This window comes from Carlito syrichta, unplaced genomic scaffold, assembly GCF_000164805.1.
Source record: "Carlito syrichta isolate Samal-C Ts95f unplaced genomic scaffold, Tarsius_syrichta-2.0.1 Scaffold314361, whole genome shotgun sequence".
Classification (NCBI taxonomy): Eukaryota; Metazoa; Chordata; class Mammalia; order Primates; family Tarsiidae; genus Carlito; species Carlito syrichta.
Window position 1 is genome coordinate 1,228,418 of NW_007258457.1, and position 24,560 is coordinate 1,252,977.

The 24,560-nt window shown below is 39.1% G+C and overlaps 1 protein-coding gene across 3 annotated transcripts in view; it reads left to right on the plus strand.

The window, feature by feature from the left end:
* FLRT2 (fibronectin leucine rich transmembrane protein 2) overlaps positions 1 to 24,560 on the plus strand; it is a 97,170-nt gene that overhangs the window by 21,175 nt on the left and 51,435 nt on the right. The window contains exon 1 of one of the 3 annotated variants that reach the window (XM_008071526.1): positions 16,909 to 16,928. The exons of the other annotated variants lie outside the window; for them this stretch is intronic. The gene's annotated coding sequence lies outside the window, so the exon portion shown is untranslated. Of the gene's footprint in view, positions 1 to 16,908; positions 16,929 to 24,560 lie in introns of those variants that run through there. 3 annotated transcript variants of the gene reach the window in all.

Below are 24,560 nucleotides of genomic sequence, written 5' to 3' on the forward strand. Positions count from 1 at the left end.
CTTAAGTGACAGAGAGACTTATAAATGGTGAAATCAAGTGAAAAATCTCTAATTTCATTTAACTGGTAGTTTGGGTATGATTCTGATTCCAACTTTTTTTTTTTTAAATCAGAACTCCAAACAAAGAGATGAAAGGATTTAAACTTCAAATCTCATTTCCTTTTTTTTCTTTGAAAATAACAGCACCTTGCCGATGGAAGAGTGGCAGTTGGGGTCTGTGTCGCAAATGGGAACATTTGGTTGTAATTGCAGTGATATAAGGCATGAGATTGTCTGGAACGATTAGGAAATGAGGAGTGTGTGTGGGTTGGGGGATGTGAGAAAGTTACAGACATAGCACAAGTAGAAGTAACCTTCTGGCATCTCCTTTTCTGTGTACAGTAGCTCTTACCCTTCCACCAAAAGGGTATTTCTGGAGAATGTATAAAAGAGTGAAATGTTTGATTTCTTCATGTCCCTCAGGGTATATCTCTTTAAAGTCAAGTGATGGCAGTAGAGATTCCAGTATCACTTCCATTTGTCCTGTTTATTAAGAGGGGATGTAGTGCTTGGTTCATCCTGATGTGACTCTAGGTAGATGGAATCTCAGGTATGGTAGTAGTTGATCTATGTTGGAATTAAGTAGGCCCGACTTTGTTATTTTTATTTATTAATTTAGATTCAAGGGTGGTACATGAGTTGGTTTGCTACATGGAGATATTGTGTGATGGTGAGGTCTGGATCCAAATAGTGATTGTGGTACCCAACAGGTAGTTTTCCTACCCTTGTCTCCCTCCTTATGCCCCCCTTCAGTAGTCCCCAGTATCTGTTCCCATCTTTATATCTGTGTGTACCCAGTGTTTAGCTTTCATTTATATGTGAGAACACAAAGTATTTGGTTTACTTTGTCAATGTTGGTTATCTTAGAATAATGGGAGGGCTTAACTTTAAATCCCAGCTCTACCACTACCTGAATGTGAAATTTTGGGCAAACTTTAAATTTTATCTAAGTCTCTTCTGTAAAATGGTACTATTAATACTTCATAGAGTTCTCATAAAGATGAAATGCAATAAGTTATGCAAAGTATTATGCATGGTATATTGGTATATTGCTGTTGGTATTATATGAATTTAGCTAATTACCACCATATCCTAAGTCCTTTAAAACATGCATGGTTGAATACATGAATGGATGGTTATGTATTGGATTCTGCCCCAAAGTGCCTTAAAGATTTATTGTATTTAAGATTGCAATGGACTCAACTGACATAACTTAAGATTTAATTTAGTCATTGCCAGTGAGAAAGTGCTGCTGTGCAGTGAGAATCTGAAAGGTGCGAATTGTTTTTCATTATCATTTCCATTTTTGTAACTCATATTTCTTAAAGTTTTCAGTTTGGTTAGTGTTTTGCTCCTTTATCTCCTATAGTAGGTAGGGCGTGTGTCATTATCCTTATTTCCAGAGTTCCAAGAGGAGCCTGAAATGCCAAAGGTCATGTTCTCTTCTGTTTTGTTTAGTTTTGTATCAGATGAACATTTTAGGAACACCTGATACCATGAATCAAATTGTACAAGCAGTGTGTGATACGTAAAAGATCAATGGGATGGTGGACAGAAGCACTGAATTCTAGTTTTTATGCTGCCTCTAAACATAGCTGTGATTTTTGACAAATGACTTAACCTTGGATCTCGGCATCGTTACCTGTACAAGACCAGGCAGTCCTAGCCTTCTCTGATTCTTAAAATCAATAGAGCTGCCATTAGTGGGTAGAAACTTGTCCCTGGATTTAGTCTGCTTGGGCACAGAGTTGCCTTCATTGCTTCACAGCTCTATCACCTTGGCAAGGTAGTGAACCTAGATAAGCCTCACTTTTCTCATCTGTGCAGTGGGGATAGCAACAATAATACATCTTAAAGAGCTGCCATGAAGATTAAATGAAATAATCCACAGAAAAGATTTTGCATGTGCTTGATGTACTTAAGTGCTCAATAGATATGAGGAGGTCTTCCACCATGGCTTATTCAAAAACAAGGTAAGTAAAGTGTCAATGATGTTTTCAGAAAATAATTGACATTAACTCTTCCTGCATTACTGACCCCTCAGTCTATCACACCCAACAAAGCTTCCCAAAGGACAGAGCCATCCTGGCTAATCCTGCAATACCCCAGAGACTTCTTCAAAGAGAAAAATGGGTTGGGACATGGTGACTTATATCTGTAATCCCAACACCTTGAAAGACTGAGGCAGGAGGATCACTTGAGCCCAGGAGTTGAAGCCTAGTGTTGGCATCTCTACAGAAAATTTAAAAATCAGCTGGACATGGTAGGAATCGTGTAGTCCCAGCTACTCTGGAGGCTAAGGAGGGAGAATCACTTGAGTCCAGGAGGTTGAGGATGCAGTGAGCTATAATCACTCCACTCCACTCCAGCCTGGGAAACATAACAAGACCTTGTTGAGAGATAGATAGATAGACAGACAGACAGAAAGGTAAGGGTCCCTCTAGAAGCTCAGCAATTGTTTGAGGATGATAATGTTGATAATTCTGTCATAGCATAGGGTTTTCTGACAGGTAAGATGCAGTAATCAGTAAGACACAGAGGACTTTGAACTGATGGCAGAATTCAGTGGGTTCATTCTGGCACCCTTGATGTGAGGAAACTATTCCTGAAACCCTTCTGAAACACCTAACCTGCTGTAACTAATGAGTCTTGCTCATATCTGATACTTCTGCCACTGTGTTAAGTCTCTGAAAAATTTGCCAGCCTCACATCCAGAATCCAGTTTTAGAAAACTGCCGGAGTTGTGGTATTTTTTTCATGCGGTGCTGAGCATATGTCTCCTACTTTGAATTTTAACTATGAGCTTTTTGTGAATTAAAGACTTTCAGGCAAAACAGAAACAGTGAATAAGGCAAGGAATACCTAAGAGAGCAACTGCCTTGCACCTATTGGCTCCTTTCTTTTGATTCGGGTGAGATACTGTGGATATCTGCATCAGTCGTTATGAAATGCACACTGGTCCTTTCTTGTAGCCCTCAGAGCAAAAGGGTTCAGTGAATAGTGCAGCATAAAGGCTTATTGGTCAAGAAATGTGAATGAGGACAAAATGTGATGATAAAACCTCAGAATGCAAACAGGGTATTTGGTAGTGGGTAGCTTTTAAATGCCTGCTCCTGTAACCCAAGTGCCGTCTCACTCAGTGGGGCTATGCCACTGGGATCATCTAGGGGACATCAGACTTATACTTTTATCCTTGATTTCTAGCACTAATTCGGCATCTGGTCAGGATTAAACAAATATTTGTGGGAGGAAAGAGTGAGGAAGGGAAGGAGCAACTGAGGGAGAAGGAAAAGGAAAAAAAGTTTTCAGGCTACCTTTAATAGGCAATTATGAATAGTTTCTTGGTTCTAACTATTATTCTGTGTTGTAATTTTGGAGAAGGATAGAGTATTTTTGTGCCATTGAAGAAACAGCATTCACAGATGAGTTTTGGGATCCATTGAAACTTACTTCTGCCTATATGAACTGGGCACAGTTGTCCAAACTTTTATGAAAACAGAATAGATTCAGTTGTACATTTATTAGCATGCAGGGTAGGGTAAATACTTGTCAAATGTGGTTTTGAGTGTTTAAATTGGAAAGACATTTCCTTGGAAATATAAACTCTTCTCTTTTCATTCTCATGTAGGAGAAGGGAAAACATTTTATTCTTTGTTTTTTAAAAAAGCTTAACTTATTAGAAGGCTTTATTATACTCTGCAGGACACTGTCTACATTTAAGTAAAAAAAGGTTCATGACTGAGTCAGTAATCAACAAGTATTTATGGAAGTCTCAAATGCCAGAACATTCTAAGTGCTAGTTTAGTGAGTGGTCTTCCTGAAGGATTTAACAAACTGGCAGCTTATAAAATACACTGTAGAAGATAAACATTGATCATTGAGCCCTCACAGACTGCACATGTCCTTACTATAAAGTGTAAGTGTGTGCTTCATTTTCACACATCTTGGTACATCTAAGAAACATAGACCAAGCATATAGGATGTTCACCATTTCCACTTTATTTTTAAGAATGCGAGTGGCCTTCAGATGACCCTCAGAGCCTACTGGACCACTTCTGTGTGGTTTGTGTATCTATTTAGAATCATCTGCTCCTTTCCTGAACTGAAGCCTCATGTTCTGATTACAACTGCCTAAAAATTCATCTCCCCTGTTTGGGTTAAAAATGCTTTCTTTATAGATGTGTTATTTTGACTTGATCCATTACTTGTAAATTTTAATTCATTGATGTTGACCCAAATAATTTGCATTGTAATTATCAGTATAGTTTTTAATCTAATCCTAGAAATGGCTACCTCTCTTTAGTTATTCTTTTCTTTTCTCTTTTTGAGTTGAAGTTTCACTCTGTCACCCAGACTGGAGTGCAGTGGCACACTCCTGGCCACCGCAGCCTCGACCTGCTGGGCTCCAGCGATTCTTGCTCGGCTAATGTTTTAGATTTATTGTATAGATGAGGTCTCGCTAAGTTGCCCAGGCGGGTCTCGAACCTGCGGGCTCAGGCAATTTACTCACCTCAGTCTCCCAAAGTGTGGGATTACAGGCTGAGCCACCGAGCCAGGCTAGTTATTCTTTTCTGAATGTACAAACAGAGGATTGCTGCTATGAATTTCAGTAAATCAACGTGGTTAAGAGAATACTTCTGTGTCACTCCTAGATGCCCATTAAGGGCTGGCTCTGGGGTCCCTTTTTCTGGTTGGCTGAAAGTGGTGGCTTTCTGTCCTGTAGAATCAGGGGTAACATTTGTCACATGCCAGCATCACACGTCCTTACGCCTTGGGTATGTATTGCACCCCACAGAATGCACTGATGTAGATTAAAGATCTATAACATCATCTGATAATGCCCATCTAATGAGATAGGCATCATTCTGGTAATGTAATTTTGGTCCTTAGAGACTTCATATGCTCGTTAGAAATTTGATTTGACTATTTGTGTTAAAGCTGTAAAAGCTATCTTTAATGGAAGAGAAAGAGAAAACATCTAATGTGGTAACCTATTGAAGGTTAATTTCTCACTTCAGATATCACAATAGATTCAGAACCTGACATGAAGGACCAAAGAAGGTTGGCAGTCCTAATCATCTCACTGTACATTCAGAAATGAACTAGTCAGTAAGTCAAAATTTGCCTAGACTCCTAGAAGATGTTACAGATCAAAAGTATAGTTATTTCTCTCCTATTTTATTTTATTTTATTGTTTCAAAACCTGTTTCAGCCTGTTGTGCTGCCCAGGCTGATCTCAAACTCTTGGCCTCGAGCAATTCTCCAGCCTCAGCCTCCTGAGTAGCTGGGATTTGTAATGGCGTGAGCCGCTGCCACCAGACCTGAGATCTTAAAATGAATCTGGTGAGGAAAGAAGAAATTAGAAGAAAGCCAACAATTAAAAAATCAGAAAATTTTTTTAAAGACTAGAGGAAGAAATAAAAATTAAGATGTGTACATGTTTCTATTTTCTAGCAATAAGATGTTAGTACAATATGGATAGTAGGCATATAGTTAAGATATTTACTATTAAGCTGGTAAATTCTATCTTTAGAATATCGATGTTTTAAGTTTATATAAAACTGCATGAACTATATAGATGATTCTCTTCAAATTAAATCAAAGTAATAATAATAAACAGTACTACCTGGGCATTTAACTTTTTTTAAAGTCTGGTATCCTAGAGACAACTTTATAGATTTTGTCTGTAATATTAGCCATTCCGAGAGAAAGCTCACGGGGTTGTTGAAGAACAAGCTTGCAGTGTTATGTGCATGGCACCGTAATTTCGTTGGTAGGAGCTTTCTTTGAAATTTGTAGCTTATCTTTGGATGAGCTCCATTTTATATCCCAAATACCCTCTTTTTTCTCTCTAAATTTCACATACAAGTGGTGCTCTGTTAATTGCAAAACATTAGTGATAAAATTCTCCTGCCAAAAATGTTTTAGCTTGAAAAATGAAATCCAAGCCGGGCTTGGTGGCTCAGCCTGTAATCCCAGCACTTTGGGAGGCTGAGGTGAGTGGATTGCCTGAACCCACGGGTTCGAGACCCGCCTGGGCAACTTGGCGAGACGGAATCTCTACAATAAATCACAAAATTAGCTGGGCATGGTAGCGTGTGCCTGTAGTACCAGCTACTTGGAAGGCTGAGGCGGAAGGATTGCTGGAGTCCAGCAGGTCGAGGCTGCGGTGGCCGGGAGCAGCCACTGCACTCCAGTCTGGGTGACAGAGTAAGACTCCAACTCAAAAAATAAATAAATAAAATGAAATCCTAGCCTGAGGTTGGTCTGGAGAGGACACATGTTACTGGGAGAGAAGCCAAGTTCAACCCGGTAATGTTGCATATTTGCTACTCTGCAGGTTGCCCTTATGCCAAGAGTCAGTTGTAGAAATGGTTGAGCTGGTCCTGGAGCTAGACTTCCTGAGTTCAAAATCCCATCTCTTTCACATGCTGGGTAACTCTAAACAAGTTACTTGTATCTCTGTACCTTAGTTTTATAAAGTTGTTCAGAGAATTAAATGAGTTAATACATAAAATGTTCTCAGAACAGAGCCTAGGTCATGATATGTGCGCAGTATTAGCTATTGCTGCTACTAGTTAGTTAATAATGTCTTTCAAGCACAATGTTTGTACAATTTGTAATTAATCTGGTAAGCAATGTCACAAATAAAACTGCAAAACTCAGTTATCCCCTTACTAAGGTGGAATCTTAAAACCATGACTAATTTCTAATGTTCTTTCTTTAAAGCATTTTTAAACATTCGGCAGCTAGGCTGGGCTCGGTGGCTCAACCTGTAATCCCAGCACTTTGGGAGGCTGAGGTGAGTGAATTGCCTGATCCCGTGGGTTCAAGACAACCCCAGGCAACTTGGTGAGACCTCGTCTCTACAATTAAAAAAAAACAAAAAACTGGGCATGGTAGTGCGCATCTGTAATTCTGGCTACCTGGAAGGCTGAGACAGAAGGACCACTGGGTCCCAGCAGGTGGACGGTGGGGTGGCCGTCAGTGTGCCACTGCACTCCAGCCTGGGTGACAGAGTGAGACTCCAACTCAAAAAAAAAAAAAAAAATTAGGCAGCTGCATTACTAGTTTGCAAATGTCTTGAGAGCAAGGTTCACATCATATTCATCTTGTAATATCTCCACAGCACCTAACTGAGTATTGAAATGATGAATAAATAAATCTTCTGGAATTTCTTCTTTCCTACATTTATATTATGAATTTGAGGTATTATGGGTAGGACACAGAGGCTTTCAAAAAGAAGATAGACTAGGTGATGTCCCTGCATAGGCCCAAATAGAGTATCAAAACAAAAGCAAAATAAAAAGGCACTTCTCAGAACCACTTTGCTTATTATCAGTAGTTCATGGGAGAAGGAAAATGGTGATTATAGAAATAGCTGACCTGAGACCTTTTTCAGGAAATGAGGCACGTAATGGACTTCCATAGAAAGCATCTCTTAGGGCATTCTAGGGACAGACCATAAGTAGAATTGGAACCTCCGTGTATTCTGTTTGCCCTTGGAATATAGGTACCTGTGTGTTGTATATACATGTGAGTGTGTGTATTTATTTTAAGTTGACATTTTTATTTTATAAGCAAATGAGAAGTAAAGGGGTCTCATTTTCTCCAGAGTTACATACAAGTTTTTCAGGGAATTTTTTTTTCACTCTGTAGCATTTATCCATGCATCAAAACTAAATTTAAAAAAATAAATAAACAAGAATAAACAGAGAAAACCTTGGTAGATGGGGGGAGGGAAGGATTAGCCTCATGGGAATGGGCAGGTGCTTAGCTGATTTGAAATGAGAAGTAAAGCAACGGCTGATGTTCCTGGCTAAATGTCGATATGCATTATTAAATGAAACAGTGGTAAAATATAGACTGTCAGAAGCATTTTTCTTCTAGGGACATGAGGAGAATTGAAATGCAGTTTCAAAGGAGAAGTCACTTCTGGTGTTTCTTCAATCATTTTCTGTTTGAAGCTTTAATTACAGTGCTCCTTGCTACCTAATGCTTGCAGTTTAAAAATCACATCACAAAAGACAGGAGAAAATGCCTTTGCTCAGAGGAAGAACAGCCATCATGGCTGCATGGAGGTATTTATTCACCTGGGAGTTCTTGCTACCTGTTTCCTTTTGAGATCAACATTTTGTTTTTGAAATGCTTTTGTATCATGCATATTTGACACAGTTTTTCTTTAGAGTAATTGCTGTGATATTGCTATTGCCAGAGCAGATAATAACCTTTGGGAAATAATGTATTCCAAAATAAAGGAATTAGTTATTTGCATAGCCTTCTTGGGATTGGATAATGTGTAGAGGGTGGCTGGTGGCTTCCTAAAGGTTCAGTAACTAAACAAAGAAACCCGTATTTAAATACATTTACATTGACAGATAAATACATGTAGAAGCACATGTATTCACATAGATATTTATGCATGCATATAAGTATACATATATATACACATACATAACTATCATAGTTATTCTTGCAGAATAATATGTTATTCAGTCTAATCAGCATATACTTTTTAACCTAGGCAACATAGTGAGAACCCGACTGTAAAAAATGTTAAAAAATTAGCTGGGCATGATGAATCACACCTGTAATCTCAGCTATTCAGGAGATTGAAGCGGGAGGATCACTTGAGCCCAGGAGTTTGAGGTTGTAGTGAGTTATAATTGTGCCACTGCACTCTAGCCTGGGCTTTAAAAACAAAAAAATAAAAAATTTTAAAAAGCATACTCTTTAGCTTGTGTTCAGCAGAAGGGTACCAGGATGCAGAAGACTTGACCCTGTTCTCAGGTTGTTCACTGTCTGGTGGGGACAGACAAGGGAGCAAGGACTGTAAGCTGTGACATGAGGGTGCCTGTATACAGAAGTCCGGGAGCAGAGTAAAAGGGAGGGGCTCTTTCCCCTGTGGGACCCTGGGAAGACTCCGGGAGGGGGCTGACCTTTGAGTTGGTCCTTGATGAGTTGGAACAGGGTTCAGCTGAGCAGAAAATAAGTGATACAGGATGCAGTAAGGGATCACTTTGGGAGTAAAATGACACTACAATGAGTGTCTGTTCTTTTGTTTCTAAATAGTTCAGAAGTTCTTTGAAGGCCCAGAGGAAAGGGAGTCAGAGAGTGAAGCCATAGTTGCTTGGGCTAAAAATTATATATACATGTCATATATGTAATGCATGGACCTATGAATATATGTTGTATGTAAAGCTTTTTTACACTATTTACCTCATAGCAACTCAGCAAATCAAATTAATATGATTATTATTTTTCAGTAAAAAAAAGGTGGTTCACAGAGATAGCGTCACTTTCACAGGGTCACATGGCTCAGTTTCCCTCCAGTGATGTCCTACTCTTACCTGGGTCTGTACTGCTTGTTGTCAACCTGAGGTTAGATCACAGTTTACAACTTAGATCTTGAACCCCAGGATCACCTGGTGCTATCAACAGCATTTAGTAGATGACTTTCCCGGACCCGCCTGGATCACTCTCAGGTCATGTCTGATGGTCTGTCTCAAAATACTCATAGAATTTGAGCCAAAATGTTGACTTCCTGGCAGCTTTGCTGGGTCCTTCTCTCTCTCTTCGCAGGAATTTCAACAAATCCCTTAATGCTGTTTTGTCATTTCCGTACTTCAAAGTGTTTCTGCCAGACATACCTTGTCTGTCCCAGCTACAACTCTTTGGGGATGAGTAGATTTAATTGTTTATTTTTTAGTTCTTCTTTGGCTCTGACTACATGTGGATTTATATCCAGTTGGGTGGAAAGGTTTTGTTTCTTCGTTTCTGTAGGTGAGAAGATGTAAACATGATTAATTGAAACTAAGCCCCAAAAATCAGAAGCTCAATGAAGAAGAAACACATTTTAACCTATCAGAATTAGAAATGATAACACATAAAAAAGGCCCGGCTTCCGCAAAAGACAGTCTTCACTCATAGAATTCATGCTATGTGACTTGAAATTTGTAGCAACTAAGATAGATTTGTTGTTCATAAGAAAAAAATTGGGAACAGACATGTGCCAGTGTGGCTGGTCTACTTGCTTTAGGTTTCTGTGATGCTTTGGGATAATTAAAAATATATACTTATGAAGAACGTGCTTCTCTCTTCTTTTTTTCTTACAGTTAGATCTTCTTGACTAAGAAAAAATGCAGAAGAGCAATTACTCCTTTACTTTAATTACTCTCCTAATTATAACGATAACCTTGTCACATTATCATAATTCCCTGAATAGAAAATGCAAGTTCCAAATTGCACCAATATTTGGTAATTTTACCTTGTTAACGACTCACTGTCAGTACGTAGAACACTAAATTTTTCTTCCTATTACCTTTCTGTTGCACAGTGTATATTTCTTTGCCTCAGAAAATGATAATCCATTCTGTACAACATGCCTGTGCTCCACCACCCCGTGATTTGAATACAGCTTTTTAACATCTCACAGTTTCAGAACCTATCTCCTGAGCAGTGTGTAATTCTCCCCTGGCTGTTTGATAGTAATGGGAGCTGTACGTGTGTCTGGAGAGAGGAAAGCACAGCCCGGGGTGAGAAAGTAGCTATTTATCAAGGTATCTTACAATCACAGTTTATGTTGTTGTAAAACGTTACTGTGCATGTTCTGTGAGATTATATCCATGAGAAATTTGTCAGCCATTGTCAACATACTGTAAGGCGTGGGAATGTGTATTCTTCTAGTCAACTTAATTTTGTTCTGCATTTCTTTGTCCTCATTTGCAAAGAGACTGACTACCAGAGATGCTTGGCTAATGGTGCCATCTGTTAGATTATGAAATGCTCAGAAGGCGTGCTGGAAATATACTAGAATACTCCCAGATCCCTGGCAGGTAGACGGTAAGGCATCCTGATATACGACTCTTGCCATCGTGGAAATTCTCCCTCCATTTTTACAGCTTTCGGTATTGTCGGCTACCAATACAAATGCAGGATGGCTGCCTATTATGCAATGATAAAGTAGAAATAAGATAAAGTAGAATGCTACCAAAAGCCTTTCCAGAGAGAATGGCGAATTGCCCTTGTTTTAAAATGTACAATAATGTAGCTTTGAAAATCATTAGTTTTTCAGACATCTCCAGCATCTGGCAAAATTATAAAATTATTTCTGCTGTAGTCATTGTCTTTGTATTATAGTCATTGTTTGGCTTTAGTGTACCTAAAATTCCAGAAGTCTCCATGCTTACATCTATGGGACAGTTTTCTCACTGTATTTCTTTTCTGTCTTTAAGATTTCTTATCAGTGAAACTGATCTCAAGGTAAGTTGGAGGCTCATTGTCAGTATAGCAATATGACTGCAACCAGTGCTAAATGTTAGTTTTCTGAAAGTTTTTGCACTTTAAAATTATGAGCAAATCCTTGAACTAAATGCAAGCATCTGCTGAAATGGGAAGTTTGGCAGCTGCTGAAAAAGACGGTAAGAATACTCCTAGGAGGGGAAAGGCATTACTTGTTTCTGAAAGGTCACCACATACCTGGTCAGATTCTTCAGTACATGAGATTCACTCATGTTTCCAAAAGGACATTTTATCTTCATGTTGACGTAGACACTTCTGAAATGCAAACCGAAAGTCATTGGAATGTTATGTATGTTTCCTGGAAGTGTGGCAGTTGGTATGAAAAAGACCTAAGTTTTCATGCCACCTCTATCGCATTTTGGTTGTGAGGACCAAATGTGGGTTATTAGACTTTCAGGAAACTCAAAATCCTCTTCTAAAAATTGAGGTTAATGACACCAACTCATGAATTTGTTCAGAGGATCAGATAAATAAACGACTACTTGCAACTAGTTCCCAAAGCTCCTCTTGTCCCATTTTGGTTTTTTTTTTTTGGAGTTCAAGCTCAAGATCTCCAATTTATTATTTTATCTTCACCTTAAAGACTATGATGCTCATGGGCATCCATTATTCTTTTGTTCTTTGGGGTTGCCTTTAGGCCACACAGTTCAATAACAAGAAAGAATGCCATCACATGACTGCATCATGTACTTCAAAATGAAATCTACTGATGGTCCAACACTGTAAACAACAAAGAACATAATTGGTCAGAATGACCCAGGGGAAATAGCCTTGTGAAGTTAAGCAAAGGAAATTTTACACTGTGAGGAAAAAAAAAAATCAATGGGTTGCATCTGAACCCTGCAAGAAGAGACATAGCTCTCCAGACCTGGAGACCCAAAGGCGATTGAGAAGCAGTGTAGATCAGACCAGGGACTGGAATTCTTGTTCCACTTTTCCAACGTTTTTCCACAGGATTAAATATATTTTATGAGTACTGAAAGAAGCTGGGCTCGGTGGCTCAGCCTGTAATCCCGCGCCTTTGGGAGGCTGGAGTGGACTGCCTGAGCCCTCGGGTTCGAGACCCACCTGGGCAGCGAGACCTCATCTCTACAATAAATCAAAAAAATCAGCCGGGCGTGGTAGCGCATGCCTGTAATTCTGGCTACTCGGAAGGTTGAGGCGGAAGGATCGCCGGAGCCCAGCAGATCGAGGCTGCAGTGGCTGGGAGCGGCCACTGCACTCCAGTCTGGGTGACAGAGTGAGACTCCAACTCAAAAAAAAAGTACTGAAAGAATGTGATTTTAGGACATATTTTTTTCCTTACATAAATTTAGATATCCAGAAGCATCCACAGGACATCCACTCCTTAAAAGGAATATGTACTATTTTTGAAAATTACGATTTTCTGATGGTGCTGACTTACTCTGAAGAGTCAACTTAATGAAGTAGAAACTTAGTGAAGTAGATTATCACAGTCATTCCCAGCAGTTACTCCTGTCACCAAGGCCACACAACCAGGAAGTGGCGAGATCAGAAAGGGACTAGATGTGTCTAGTCTCATAGTCTATGCTGTTTAACAAATGCCAGATGCATTGGACCCTAGTCCCTTTTTGTGATGGACATGGCTCAGATCTTCTGTTGTTTCCAAACCCTGGTACTTGATGTGATCTTGGGAAAGAAAAACAAAACAAGATAGAGTAGATTTCTCTCTTTAAAAATGTGAAATGCTCTATGGAGACCGACCATGGTTATGTCTAGTGTTTGATCTAAATCCCGATGAACATAATAGCTGGTGTTTAAAAGGGAGCTGGTGTTTGATGCGTGCAAAAGTTCTAGCATGAAAAGTCCCTTGTAAAAGGTAGTCTTACATCTGACACCTGAATGGACAGCCGAAAGTCAGGGTACCGATCCTCTTTCCTTAAGGTTGCCTTATTAGGAGAAGGACAGGATAGGCAGAAAATTTTGCTTTTTATAGGCTCTGCGTTTGGTATTTACCTGGCAAAAAACCAAGGTGGCACACGGCTACTCGCTCTTTTCTGCCTATACATGGAGAGTATAACAGCCAAGTGGCAGTTTTTTCATATTCCATGCATTGCTTTGGTCAGTGACTATGTATTACTTGAATATATATTGCTTGGATTGGCTTGAATTGCCTATATTGTTTCAGAAGTTTAGCAATGTTTAACCTGTATGTTGAGTAGCAATTTGAGAGTGTTAAAAGAAACACTGGTTTCCCTCATTTTTTTTTACAAGTGATTCGTCTTAGAAAGTAATCAAAAATTAAACAAGCAAAATCAATCACTTGCACCCTGAGCTAGAAATATTCTTAGGTAATTAAAAACCTAAGTCATTACGTTTCCATTGGGGCAACCAACACCATTTTGAATGTGTTTGTGGAGGATCTATTCAAAGATATTTTGACATTGGCCAAAAAGGATAGTTTTTTGGCGTGTCATTACTCTCAAATAACATTAAAGGAAAGTATTTGAAACTAAATTCTGTCATACTCACCATCTTTTATGTTTTTTGTAGACATGGGTAACACTCTTGCAGAAAAATACTACTATTCCGTATCATGATTGAAACAAATGGTATGTACTTTAATGTAATAATTTTTAAACTGTGTAGCTCAGCATTCTCTCTGCAAATCAGCTCCCTCATCTGTAAGATGAGGATTATAATAGCACTGATCTCAAAGGGTTTTTGTGGTGATAGAAGATAAGGTATTTATCATGTGATCACTCATTTTATCTTGGTTCTGTCTTTCCATTTCTATGACAGCCAGAAAAGAATGTCAGAGTTGTGAACTCTGCCTGTCTTAGGAACAGAATTTGTAAGAAAATATATAGAAGAGTTGAGGATACAAAGTCACAGAAATCAACTATTTTCAACTAGACTTCCAATTTTTTGTCATCTCCTTTCCTTTCAGGGATCTAGGAGAGGGGAATGAGCTACTTTACTTTTTTAAAATATAATTTTCTTTCTGAATGAGGAAATGAAAGTCTTTCTGACTCAAATGGCATGCAGTCTGTAGTGTCATATATTGTTTTTGCATAGGAGTGATATTAATAACCTCGGTATGTATGGAGACATAAAAATAGCTTTTGTCATAACATCACTTGTGTGCTGCTACTTTTTCATAAGAAATCTGTCACATTCATTTTCAGTTAAAGTATCGATATGCGACAAGTGATCCTACAGTTGTTTTAATGGGCTGGATGTAGAAATAATGACCTTGATGTTGCCATTGAGAATATTATGTAACCTCTGGAACCCTGATAGTTTCTGAATCTTATTAATACTAATACTGCCATCTCTCTACTATTTGAATCTTTAGTGACCACATTTGTTTATTTTTTTAAATTGTCAAATGATTTCAGAAACCAAATACATGATGGTATATTAAGATGTATATGCATCCTGTGTTCAGGTTACTGGTTTTAAAATACAGTGTGTGTTAGCTGTTAAAATAAAAGTTGCTATTTCTGGTTGTCTTGCTTGAAAGACTCTTGGAAGTAGCATAAAGAGACTTCTAGATTAAAAGACCTATTTCAACTTATGAGGGAAAATGCACTTGATGTGACGCTGATGTCTTCGTACCAATCGAATCCATGGGACCTTGGAAACTGTAATGGAATTTATTACAAAATACCCACCATCTGGGCTTGTCTCAAGGGAGAAAAGACATTGCCTTGTTAGTCCTCCAGGCATAAACTTCACCATTGGGGGAGTGATTTCTGTAGACAACGGGTAAGCAAAAATGCACCGATTTTTGTAACCCTACCATCATTAGAATAAGAAAAATGGGTTTTTGCCCTCTGCCAAGTATAGGCCATGCTAAGAGATAAACTAGCATAAGAAGATGACAAATTTATGGAAATTTGCAAATGCTACTATGCCAGCAGTAGTATTTTTCCATGAAGTGACCTGATGATTCATACATTGGAGACTGAGAGTCAAAGGACAAAGTAGGTTATACCTGGATAGAGATCCTCTCTCATAAGTGCTTGGTCTAATTCACTCTGGTTGAGGGCCTTGAAGAATGCACACAATCTGACAAACAATAGTGCCCAGATGTGTTAGGGAGAGAAAGTCAAAGTTTTGAACCCTGATGTGTCACACCTGCATGGGTCAGGGAAGATAGTATTCACTGGATGATCATTGAGTCTAACTGTAGAAACTTACAAGGGAAGATTTCACTGAGGAAAAAAGTGCAAACACAACATATTATTATTCTGTTTAAGACTGAAATCAGGGACTGTTCTCAGAATAAAATGGCTTCAAAAAGGAATCAAGAAAATCATTTTGATTTTTGAGCCTATAAGATAATCATACGTACATTTTTAAGTTTAATCCTAAAGACATAGTCCTTATCACTCCAATGGTTGTTTCTGTGTGTGCTCATGTGTGTATATGTGTGTAAGAAGGAAATTTCTGCTGCTGTTTTGGTGAAAATATTTTGGGATATGCAATATTTGGTATTGTTCAGTAGTTGATCCAAATATATAATGGTAGAATATAGAAAGTTTATATTTCTGGCCTAGCTACAGGGAAAGAAAATGTCATCTTGTGGCTGAAAAATAGTCTCAGTATTGGGTACTATGAAATTTTTGGCATGAAAAAAAGAGACAGATCTCTTCTGTGTATCAGCTTCCCAGGAATGGAGCAAGCATAAATATTTTTCAGTTTGGTCGTTTGTGAATTAGTCAGGATGAAAAAGCAGTCCATTTCTGCCAGATGAAGGGTAATACAGTGCAGAACTTTCAGTATTAATATTTGTGTTGTGACTAAAAATTAATGAAAATAACTTCCATAGGTCACACAGAATTTCTCATGATTCAGGCTATGTCACTGAGATTTAGAGGAAGGACACATCTGTTGGATCTTGTTTAAATGAAAAATGTTTTGATGCGTAATCCATGGTAATTTTTTCAGGCTGGGGTTGGGGAAGGTACCTGCAATCACATGCACACGTTGGGAACCTCGGAATAGGATCCTTAATAGGATCCCTCGGAACCTATTAAGTGGACAGTGCCTTGAACTCTATGATTGCCCCATCCCTGGTAGATGCCTGCACATGATAAAAGCTCCAAAGGTTTCTGGAGCCTCTAAACTTCTTCAGCCTAATTCCCTTGTTAAGCCAAGATGTCACATTCTAGGAAGACATACACTGTGTGTTTGCAATGTGTGTGTTTGCCCTGTTGCCACATTACATTGCTTAAGAGCATGGATTCTGAGTCAGACTGCCTTGGCTCATACCTTAGCTCTGCCTCTTCATTGTTGGAACGTGAGTGAATTTCTCTTTTACCCTGCCTCAATATCTTTCTCTGTACCATGCCGATCATGAGAGTGTCTACCTACTCACAGGGTTGTTATGATGATTGAATGAGTTAATCTCTGTGAAGGACTTAGAAGAGGTTCTAGCACACAGTAAGTGACTTACAAATGATTTTCTCTTAATGTAGAGATCAGGGGAATATTGAACTCTCAAATAAACAGCATGATTTTTCCTCCTCTCAGTTGGCGAGTCACAGAGGCCTGGATAGGACGACCAGAAAGGAACCTGACTACTTATTTGGACATTAGCTGTCTCTGTTCTCCCTGGGGTAGGTTCCTTGAGAATTATACTCTTTCCTGTCTCACAGAGGGGCAAATGAAGATGAGGTAGAGAAGGGATGGGAGGCTCTGCCTCTATTCTGTTTGTGGGAGGGAGGCTGCTGGAGAAGATCATGGGCCTTTTAGGCAAGCCACATAGATTTTTGTTCTAGTGCTGCCTTAGGTAAGTATTTCCTCCTGCTTGGGCAATTTAAAGGCTTATTGTAAGGAGAGGGAACATGGAAATCATGAAAGAATTGGACAGACCCAAGAGCCATGTGGAAGGCATTAACTGTCACTACTAAGTTTGGTTCTGAATGAATTTTGTTTTCTTGGTATAGAATGCAGATGGGGAGTCTCGTTAAAAATATGCTCGCATTCAAGAAGCCCAGACCAGCTCTGGACCAGCTGAGACAAGGATGGTGTCTGGGCTTCACATCCAGGTTATCTGCTGTTTCTTCTGTCTTTTTTTTCTTTGTTTCCATGAACTTCCTCAGGGACTCTATGTCCTGATCCTGTGCCCCATGCCCTCCTTCCCTCGGTTAATGAGGTTGCTTCTCTGTGGAGCCCAACCATGGCTGCACTTTCCTCCTGTTCCTGCTGTCTTTATCTTTCTTCTCTCATGGACTTCACTTTTTGAAACTCACTTTCACTGTCTGTAAAATGGAGATGCTATTACTGACTTCAGAAGTTACGTGTGTGAGGCATCTAAGCACAGTGCTTGGAATATATTAACCACATCTCCCTGCCACTCATTCAGTCTTTCCTTTTCTCCAATCTCTTATTCTCTTATCTTAAGGATTTGCAGGTGACTCTATCTTATTTTAGAAATCTCAGTTGTGGTACTGATGGATCAGTCAACTCTTTCATGATAAATAATATTTTAACAGCAATTTCCTAGTAACTGCAATGCTTTACTGAAATGAAGGACTACATAAGGGTGGATTTTTTTAGGCCTTGTGACAAGCTAGTGAGGGCCCTGTAGTGGGAAGGAGGGCACTTTAGCCACTACAGATGAGTTCTATTTTTGTCTTTGAGCACCATTTTTGGATGTCTCCTAGAAAGAAAAGAGAAAATGTGTTTGTCCGAAGCAGCTCTGCCATCACCCACACTCTTGGCAGCCGGACATCTTTTGCCAAGGCTGCCACGGGCAATGCAGATTTTCTTTTGCCAGCCTGGCATCGAGTGAAGAGGAAGTTTGAGCTCCTCTGATTCCTGCAGTTGATCAGAAAACGGCACCAGGAGAAGGAAAGAGGGCAGAGTCTGGTACGGAGTCCTCTGTACTGGGACTGTAGACCAGGGCCAGGACAGCAAGAAGGGGAAATCCTTTTGTGCAACAGATATCACCCATCCTGGATGCATTCAACTTGGTCCTTAGAGATAAATGTTAGAGACAAGGAACCGTTAGGAACCAGGGCACTGCCAGTGTACTTTCGAATTCTCATAAGAGTTTGCAGACAGTCACAGGGAGGAGTGTGCTCTAAGAATTTCAGATGAGGTTTATTTTGTCCCCTAGCCCTTTGGTTATCACAGTTTGTTTTGTTTTTATCAGCGCTAATAAAAAATACATTTGTCTTGCTACATAGTGATGACACCATGGCAGAATACCAACCCTGAAATAATGTTATTAGAGCTTTTTTTTTCTTTTCCTGCGCTTTTGGAAGGATTTTTGCATTAACCATAAAAATGATCACAAGTGTTGTCATGACCAAGCTGTTTTCTTTTAAAAGTTCTAGCCAAATCAAATTTTAGGATCATGTTAATTGAATATGGCAGTGAGTCTTGTGGTATTTGTAAGATGTTGGCATGGCCATTTTGACTACCACAGTATTCTTTAAACAGCCTTTCTCCAAATGGGCATATCATCTTTCAACCTTAGAGAAAATCAAGAACAGAAAGTGACGAGCTTTCACACCAAATAAGAATGTGCATCACCACGATCTCATTCTTTTGCTTCCGGTATTGACAGCCTTCACCCAGGAGGGTGGAGTTGTCATTCTGACACGTAAATTGTAGCTTGGCTCCTTCAAAGATACTCTCTTGTTTCTTTGCCAAGTTTGCATTGAGTATTGAAGGTGAAAGCCCTTGTTTTTTTTTAAATTTTATTTTATGGGTTTCAAATTCCAACTCCAGGTTAGAATCAATGTGAGGATACTGAAAATAACTCAGTAAATACATATGAAAATTGAGCATGTAGTAATTCAACTCCTTTATCATTTCATGCATTAGAATTCACAGCCTTACTTTCTTATCTCAATCTAAGCCCAGTATTGGAAGCAGACAAGTGACTTTTCATTTAGCAATCAGTTACTTTTTTGTTTTTTTACTTTTTGAGTTGGAGTCTCACTCGGTCGCTCAGACTGGAGTGCAGTGGCCGCTCCCTGCCACCTCAGCCTCGCCTGCTGGGCTCCGTCGATCCTTCCGCCTCAGCCTTCCGAGTAGCCGGAATTACAGGCATGCGCTACCACACCCAGCTGATTTTTGATTTATTGTAGAGATGAGGTCTCACTGCCAGGCGGGTCTCGAACCCGCGGGCTCACGCATTCCACTCACCTCAGCCTCCCAAAGGCGCGGGATTACAGGCTGAGCCAGCCACCCAGCCCGGCTAGTTACTTTTTAAAATATTACGCAGGTGTGCTTTGACTTGTACACTTAGTGAAGGAATAAGTAGTGAGCTACATGCTTTTAAATAATTCTTTATACTTGTGTTTTTCTTAAGTTATTCTTTCTTTGAAAATGGCTCTGATAGCTTAATATATTCCATTATTCTTATATTTCATTGTATTGCTTACTGAGTCAAGAGCTTAGATTTTAAAGCATCTGTCACTTAAGCATCTGTTTCTTAAGGAAGCGGACAGTTTTTCACTTTCAGAGGTATTGTATCTCTATGACGTTAGGTGATAACAGTAAATCTTGGGCCCTGGTGACATCCTAAGGATTTGGAACCCAATACTTTTCTTCATCTACTCTGTTCTAGGTTGCAGTAGTGTAAATGGATATACTTCATGTCTGCTAATGTGTTTCTGTGGAAAACTATGCCATGACATTAAGCTGGAGTTTGCTATAATGTTTATATTCTAGAATTTATTTCAAAATGGAAATTATCACATTCTTATATACAGGGGGTACCTATATATATATATATATGTGTGTGTGTGTGTGTGTGTGTGTGTATATATTTTTTTTTAGCGATGTTATCTATGTATTACTTTTTGAAGCTGAATTACGGTAACAGTGTGTAGTATGACATTTGCTCAACCATGCTTCCACCATTTTCTTTGACTGTCCTGCCTGTCGCATGATGATACTAGCATTCATTTGTTTGATGCCATCTTTTAAGCAAATGTCATACTTAAAATGTGTATACACTTTTTTGGCACCCTCCCCCAACCACCGTATTTGTTTCAGAAACTTTTCATAAACCATAAAGTTGTAGGTATGGAGGATACTAAATTATTAAGTGGCCAAATAATGCATAATAGGACATTCTCACTTACCTATTCATAATTGGCAACATAAGGACTGTAACCCAATGGATGGGGTGATGGATATAGGTGGCAGAGAGGAGAAATGGTTTGTTTAATCTCTGGTCTCTTCCCTTCCACTGACATGCCCAAAGGCTAGCTATGCCAAAGATTAATTTTAAAAGATAGAACTCAATGTAAACATTATTCAACTGTTATTAAATACTTCCTTGACTTCCTTGCCATGGTGGAACAAGGTGGGCCGAGTTGGACCAAGGGCAGAGCCATGTTCTCCTTTGACTCCTTGTGCTTTTAATGCTTGAAAAACACAGGTGTCACCTTCTTTCCTTATCAAGTGTCTAGTGAGTTAGCATGTCAAAGCTCTTAGTGGCTCCTATTTCTCACGGCAGTGACATAAACCATGTATCAAAAGACTTCATTATTTTGCTTTCCATGAAATAAAAATATGAGTACGTGTGCATGTGTTTTGGGAGGAAGGGGTAGTGCTGGTTTATCAACTTTTATTTATAGACTACAACCAATCTTATCTATGCAACCTCAAATATTTGGGGGTAGAGTCTTGAGAATGATCATTATTATCTGACAGTTGCAAAGTGTTGGGACAATAATACGTCAGGAACCTTGGGTCTAGACAGCAATAGTCTGACTCTTGTGCTTGGCATTCAGTGCTACAAGCAGCATGAATAACATACTGTATATCTTTAAGTCATCACTTAGTCCTGTGTTTTCTCATTTCTATGGCTTTACTTGTATCATAAACCTAGGATTTCCTCTTCTCTGCTTATCTAAACCCTACTCCTCTTTCAAGACTGATCTCAAGTGACTTATCTTTCATGAAGAATTCCCAGACTGTTTTAACTCATGGTGGGTCCCTTTTCCTCTGAGCTCATAGTTTTATCAATGATACCACTTTTGGCTACTCACCAGGAACTTCCATTTGTACCTGTATGTTGTTCTTTTGTAGTTGTTATTTAACTGCTATCTTCATTAACTTCCCAAGCAGGTATGCCTTATGTCTCCAGTGCAGACATGGGAGTAGGGTTATATGTTCTAGAATGTTTTGTGATGTCTATGTAATTAATTGTTCTATGTTCATAGAAGGACTTGTTATTAAGCATGCATTGGTTTGTTGATTATAAGTCAGTTATGTGCAGACAGTAGGTCTTGATATTTTTTAATATCTAATTTGTTCTGCATGTAGCTAGGTATAGAACAAGTTTTTGCCTTGGCACCTATAAATATATGGTGACTGGCTGACTCATTGACTCCACAGTAATACCCTTGACTTCTTATCCGTCCCATTTCATGAGCCGTGTGTCCTGCCTGTGGTAGGTACTTAACTCATATTAATTTACTTTCTCTTTGTAGTAGTCCTTGGAGTTAGCTGTTGTTATTTATATCTTACAGATGACTAAGGGGCTAAGGGAGTTTGAGTCATCTGCCCAAGGTTGCATGGCCAGTCAAGGTAGAACTTGGATTTGAACACAAGTGTGAGTAACTCTCAAGAGGGAACCTTTATGACTTATCATGTTCCATGCTACTCTTTTCCTAGGACATACACGTGGTGCTTCAGTTTGAGATGTTCAGTTCTCAACCATTCTTATCACTGATGAGCCACATTTTTTGTGTGAATATTGTTCCTTGGCTGAGTCATCATTTTGAACATTTGAAACTCATAGTTAGCAATTCAGAATTGTCAGCATAACATTCAGGGGAGGGAAATTCCCCATGTAAGTTGTGGGGTGGGTGGGTAGTTATTTTAAATGGTTAATATACCACAGAGAAGAAATTCTGCAGATGCATGAAAGAGACACTCCCTCCTCCTCACCTCCACCCCTACCATACACATCACACGCACATAAACACACACTCACACATGTATCCTTGGAGGTAAAAAGTAATTGAGTTTTATTTTCAGTGTGGTGCAATTAGATTTGTTTTTACTCACTTTTAATGCTATGTTAACATTTACTGATAAAATGAAGAAGCAATTTACATCTATTGAGGCAATTTTTGATTCAGATGTGTGTTTCTTTATGTTCCACAGTTACTTTGGAATGAAGGAGTATGGGTCTTAGCTAAGCCTAGAAAAATGTCTCAACTCCCTCTGTTGGGTGTGCCAAGGCTTTCAGCTGTTCGAGAAACAGGATGTAAGAAGGAATTGTTTAGCAATGACAGCACGGGGTGAATTCTAGCATCAAGTGTCAGAGGTTCTATTCTTGTTTGTGCTTCTAGATTGCTAATTTGGGGCAAAGATGATTTTTTTCTCTCAGCAACCTCATTCGGGTAATAAAGAAGGGGTCCATGACAATATTTTATCAACCAATATCTGGGTGTACATTATCTCCTTTTGATGTTCCCAAGTTAACGCTGCCTTAAGATTTAAGACTTTGAAACCACCTACAAAGGCCTGATGGAGTTAGTTGAGCACAAGAGAAATCAGGTTTATTGTGTCTTCTTCATTGATGAGGTCATTCTCAAATGACTGTGCATCCAGACTCACCTTGGAGCTTGTAACCATAGTGATGCTTGGCCCTTAAAAGAAGTGCTTGATCCACAGGGGAGGATGCCAGTCGTTTTCATGTTCAAGGTGCTTCTCAGGAAGCCGACCAGTGATTAAGGACCTCTGGGTTGTATCATTAACCAGCTCAAAAATAGTTCATTCAACATCTGCCCATAACTGTTTGTTCTGTTACTAGGACTGACAGATTTGATAAATAAAAATATTAGATGCCCAGGTATATTTGAATTTCTGATAAGTAATGAAGTTTTTGCATAAATATGGTCCATGCAATATTTGTATCTTATTTTACCTTATCTGGCAACTCCTCATGCTGTAGAGTCAGGATAATCTTGGCTATTTCACAAACATCAATGCTGAGAAGTCACAAAGGATCTTGAGACAAAGAGGGTTTTGTGGAGGCTTTGGGATTGCCCATTAACATGTGAACTCAGTCCTTTTGAGAATCATTATATTAGAAATTTGGAGATGGCTTTTTTATCTTTAGTTCCTTTTCTTCCCTTTCTGTTGCATTTTGCCCATGCAGCATTTACTTTTATTCCTTAAATAAATTGAAGATTTTTTTTTGAGTGCAAAGGAATTTGGCCACATGGCTCCTATTAAGCCATCACTTTATACAGAAATTTGTTCCAACTCATCTTTCGCAAGTACAACCACCTTCTTGTAAATTGCAAAATTTTATATTGATGTGAGACTTACGAAAAACCCGAGACCTCTTCTTTGGTCAATTTGTTGTCTTTGCAAATAGCTATTCTTCCAAAGAGTATTTTTTTACTCTAGTTGAATTGCACCTCTTTAGTCTCTTCTAGAAAAAAATGTACCCAGGACATACCAGGCAAGGTAGGAAACAAAGGCATTGGCCATTGTTCAAGAACAAATCGGGTCAGCACCACCAAGCCACGATTCATTTCCACTTAAATTGATCTCTGGATGCCACCCACACTTATTACAAACTGACTCGGCAGAAAAGGCCTGTGGTCACTCGATAAGCAAATATTTTTGCTTTGGCTTTTATTTAATAAGTTATCAAATGTGATTTTCTCAGCCCTTAATAGCCACACTTGTCTTGTGAATCTGGCAGGTACTAACACAGAGCCTGTAATAGGGGGTTGGGATTGCCAAGGAAGTCATTCAGCCAACTGGACCCAACCTTGTCCTCAGTCTGAGGTTGTTTATTTTCAGCTCTTGTTCCTGGGGTTTTTTTCTATCTCACTGAGATGGCGAAACCGAGACCCAGATCATCCTACACAACAATCCTTATGTCTAAAACAGGCCCACAATGTTCTTTTGCATGTAAATGTTGGATGCATATATCTGCCATTTCTGAATACTTTGAGGTGGAATGTAGGTGGATGGAATAAGGGACTCTGTGAGCACCCCATTCCCCACATTCTCGGGGTGAGGACAGTTTGATTTGTTCTTATTGAAATATTTTTTAAAATTCAAAAATATCTACCAATAGCAATATCTGTTTTCCATTCTTAAAATATCGTTGTAGAGGCTGGGTGCAGTAGTTCATGCCTGTAATCCTAGCATTTCGGGAGGCTGAAGCCAGAGAATTGCTTGAACCCGAGAGTTCTTGACCAGCCTGAGCAACATAGTGAGACCTTGTCTCTACAAAAATATCACACACACAC